This window comes from Bos taurus, chromosome 13 (assembly GCF_002263795.3).
Source record: "Bos taurus isolate L1 Dominette 01449 registration number 42190680 breed Hereford chromosome 13, ARS-UCD2.0, whole genome shotgun sequence".
NCBI lineage: Eukaryota > Metazoa > Chordata > Mammalia > Artiodactyla > Bovidae > Bos > Bos taurus.
In genome coordinates, this window is record NC_037340.1 from 68399206 (window position 1) to 68403975 (window position 4770).

Consider the following 4770-nt stretch of genomic DNA (forward strand, 5'->3'; position numbering starts at 1 on the left):
CAATTTTGTCAGCAAAATCTCTAATGATGCTATTATAATCAGATTTTCACATAATTTTTGTCCTTTTGGCAATAATGACCTAAACAACTATAACATAAAATATGATTTATTTACAGTATATATTTTCATATAGTAATATTTTATATCCATGAAAAATGCAAACAAAGTCAGTGCTATAAATGTCAATATAAATTTTAAAAAAGTAAATGTAAAATATAAAAATAGTTTTAAATATTTTCAAAACAATATTCTAGGATATTGAAAAGTACTTATTAAAAGCAAAATTAAAAGTTTATTTATAAAAACAAGGGCAAACACATATTAAATTGAATTAATGTCAATAATCTAATAACATTTCAATAAAGTTGCATTTTTATTTATGAAAAATTTGATTAAAGTTTCATGGAGAAATTTGAAAAAACAATCACCACCCTGGGATTCAATATTCATCTAGTTATTTGTGTAACGAAGTGGTATCATGCTTCATGCACGCAATGTCTAGACTTACGTGTGTTCAAATTTCAGAGTAATACAAATTGCTTAACATTGCAAAACATTCCATGGCTGCTATGTGCGATGGTTGTGAATACTGCGCTGATTTGTGAATAGCTTGAAAACTCTAAATTGGAACATGAAAAGCAAGAAAATGGGTACTTGTCACCACCAGGAAATAATATTTGGGTATAGCATTCAAGTGGGTAGGAAAGATCTGACAAGCTAATTCATTTATCTTTTCTCTCCTCTCAAATTCTTCCCAACTCCAGAGCAGCATCCATCTCTGAAGATGGAAACAGTGGAACCCTCAGATCTACTGACATTCAAATACAGTGTTCTTTGGTGTCAAGGTCATCCATCGGGCGAGGATGGTGGCAAACATTTCTCTGGGATCTAAATAGTGTAAATGATGAGAGTGACACTGACACGCACTGTGTCCCACATGACAGAGCGCTGCGAGGTATTTAAAATTTTTACATAAATAAACTTTTGATTTTAAAATAGTTGTAGATTAACAGAAATATTGCGAAGATAATACAGGAAATTCATAGACATTAAGTTTGCCCTCTTTTAAAAATCTTACATTCATATGGTATCCTTGTTACAGTTAAAAGCTCAATATCGGTGCATTATTATACTCTATTCAGGCTTCCTCAATTTCCCCCTAATATCCTATTTCTGTTCCAGGGTGCCCTCCAGGATATCACATTATACTTAGGAGTCATGTCTCCTGAGGCTTCTTTGGCATGTGAATGTCTCAGGTTTTCCTTGTTCCTGATGGCCTAGAGAAATCTGAGATTTGAATTTTGAGACAAAATTGGGATTTGTCTGGTGTTTTTCTTATGTTTATACTGGGTTTAGCTTCCCTTGTAGCTCAGTCGGTAAAGAATCTGCCTGCAGTGCAGGAGACCACTGGGTTCGACCCCTGGGTTGGGAAGATCCCCTGGAGAAAGAAATGGCAACCCACTCCAGTATCCTTGCCTGGAAAATCTCATGGACAGAGGAGCCTGGTGGGCTGCAGTCCATGGGGTCACAAAGAGTCGGGCACGACTGAGCGACTAACACTTACTTACTTAACATTTATACTGGGTTTACCGATTTTAGGAAGAAGACGCTGCAGGTGGTGTACCGTTCTCATCCAGTGATACTAAGCGCGTATAGTATCTACAGGACTTATCACTGCTGATGTTGACCTTGGTCACTGACTCAGGTAGTGTTTGTCAGTTTCCTCCGTATCAAGTTACTTATCCCCCTCCCCCTTTCTCTTCTGTGCTCTTTGGAAAGAAATCACCATAAACTGCCCAGACTTCAGGTGTGGGAAGATGGCTTCACCTCCTTGAGGATGAAGTCTTTACATAAATTATCTGAACGTCTTCTGCATAGGAGATTCATCTGTTCTCTTCCATTTATTTTTGTCTTAAATCATGCATTGATATCAGTGTAGACTCATGGGTATTTATCTTATATTTTGGTTATAGTCTAATACTACTTTTTTTTCCCTCAAATTGTTCTAGTTGTGGTCCTTGCAATCCCTTCCAGTTGTCTTCTATAACCCTTCAACATACTCCCACTACTGTGTGTATGTATGTTTAAGCTTTTTGAGCACTTCCTTTCTTTCCCTCTCTATATAAGATGCCACAGGCTCATTTTGTATATTTTCTGTCTCTTTCCATGAATCAGCTATTTCTCCAAGAAGCCCCACCATGAGATTTGAACAAGCCTATTTTTGTGTATATGTGTGTGGAATGCAGTGTCTAAATGGCGAGATAATCAGGAGATAATCTTCTTTTGCTCAGGTATGAGGGCAGCGCTGGTCATGCCTCCCTACATCATGGAGCTGAAGTGGCAGTTAAACCAGTTAATGTGTACCAAGTGCTTAGAGAAGTTCCTGGCTCATGGTTAAAAAGGCAGTAAATGTTAGTTATTATATACCCGCATGCTGTATACACTTCCCTCGGCCAGCCAGTGAGTCCTGCTCACAGCGCATTAGAAGTTGGAACCTATGTTTGGTTATACTTTACAATGTAGAAGCATCCAGATCTGACCTGCATACAGGGTGATGTCTACGGTTCATTCTCTGGAGCAAGCCTTTGAAAACTGATGCCCATGTGTTGCCCTTTAAGTAAAGATGCATCTTCTGTCATCTTTTCAACTGGAATGGACTGGCTAGTATATATATATATTTTTAATTTATTTATTTTTGGCTGTGCTTGGTCTTCGTTGCTGCTCGTGCTTCCTCTAGCTGTGGTCTGCAGCCTTCTCACTGTGCTGGCTTCTCTTATTGCGGACCACAGGCTCTAGGGCCCGAGAGCTTCAGCTGTTGCAGTGCATGGACTCGGAAGCTGCGGTGCACAGGCTTGGTTACCCCACGGCATGTGGCATCTTCCCAGACCAGGGTTCAAACCCCTGTCCCCTGCATTGGCAGGTGGCTTCTTTACCACTGTATGACCAGGGAAGTCCCGGCCAGTGTCTTTTAAATCCTTGTTATATTTGAATGTCTTAAGTAGTGTCATACAGGTCTTTATCACTTTTTAAAAGTTTGCTTTTTGCTGCTCTGCTTTCACAAAAGACCTACATCTGTACCTGTCTTCACTAACTGAAAGAAATCCAAAGGATTTTTCATTTTTATGAAAAAAGACAAAAGTCAAAATAGCATGTAGCATGTACCCCAAACAACAAGAGAGGCACCCCTAAATCCTTTCCTGGGAACCACACTCCACATCTCTGTATCAAGCTGCTATGGCTTTGAACTGTGTCTGTGAGCATCTGTGCTTTATCTCGGTTTGTTTCATGTGTCTTTTAGCAAGATGTATCCAGAAGCAATTATTTCAGCTTACGAGAAATCTCAAAGGAACGCTTTACTTTCAGATCGTGAGGGAAACGTGTATTCTATTCTACTCGTGCTGGTCTTGCTTTCCTTGCCTCTACTCTGTATACATTATACTTTGGTGGCCTCATGCTGAAGCTGCTTCTTTTTCAGGGTTCCCCTCGGATAGTCAACCCCTGCTCTCTGGCTGTAAAAACTCTCATAATTTAGGCAGGAAGATATCTTGCCTGTAAGTAGAGGCAAAACCTCCCAGGGGATTCCCTGGTGATCCAGTGGTTAAGAATCCTCCTGCCAAAGCAGGGCACGTGGGTTCCATCCCTGGTCCAGGAAGATCTCACATGTGGTGGGGCAACTAAATCCATGCACTACAACTACTGGGCCTGAGCGCCTAGAGTCCATGCGTTGCAACAAGAGAAGCCACTGAAATGAGAAGGCCACTCACTGCAAATAGAGAAAGTCCACTCAGCAACCAAGACCCAGTGCAGCTATAAATAAAACTTTTTATAAAAACCTTTTCAAATGGGACAACTTCCTGGGAACACGGCAGAATGATAGGATGTCCAAGGCTTGCTGAGGCCACTTGAAGTCTCACCTTGGTGTTTTTACATCTAACGTCTCACTGCCCAACTCAGGCATGGTTTCCAAAAAGTTATTATGCTGCTGTCAGAATATAAATACTTTGGAGGGGTTGGGTAGGTGAGACGATCACATGAAATTGTAATGTAAGGCATTATGCAGTAGCTGTCAAATTACTGTTGAGGATGAGAGATTCTGTAGGAGGTTGGGAAGGGAGGGTGATAGAAGGGGACGATACTTACTGAGTAGAGTTGCAGGGCTGTAAGGGTGTGGCAGAGGATGTTGTTTGGATGGCATCACCAACTCAATGAATGTGAATCTGAACAAACTCTGGGAGATGGTGAAGGACAGGGAAGCCTGGTGTGCTGCAGTCCCTGGAATCACAGAGTCAGATACGGCTGAGTGACTGCATTAAACTAAACTGAACGCTGTAGATGCTGCACCAGAGGGTCTGGGCTCAAATGCCAGCTCTGTCACCTGTAAGCCTTGTGATCTTGGACAAGTCATTTCATCTCTTTGTGCTCCAGTCTCCTCATCTGTCAAATAAACATAATCAAGTTTGGTTGTTTTTGTCTTTTTTTGTGGGCAGGCTAGGAACACTGCAGCATGTGGGATCTTAGTTCCCTGACCAGGGGTATGTCACACCAGTGTATGCTCCTCGGTTCTGTCTCGTTACAACAAGAATTTGGAGTGACGGACATTAAAGCCCCCCTCGGCCTGTCACAGCTCTCAGGTCTAGACCGAGAGCTCTCAGGCCATGTTATAGCTCTCAGGTCTCGAATGGACCGTGTTATAGCTCTTAGACAAATCAGTGTTACAGCTTAGTGTTACAGCTCTATTTTATTTAGAAGATAGTAGGAAAATCCATCTTT

At 41.2% G+C, this 4770-nt stretch overlaps 1 long non-coding RNA gene across 1 annotated transcript; it reads left to right on the forward strand.

Annotated features, from left to right (window-relative positions):
• Positions 1 to 673: 673 nt before the first annotated feature.
• LOC132346859 (uncharacterized) lies at positions 674 to 4462 on the forward strand. Its single transcript, XR_009496823.1, has 2 exons — positions 674 to 955; positions 1600 to 4462. It is a non-coding gene; the product is annotated as an uncharacterized lncRNA (long non-coding RNA).
• The last annotated feature ends 308 nt before the right edge of the window (positions 4463 to 4770 follow it).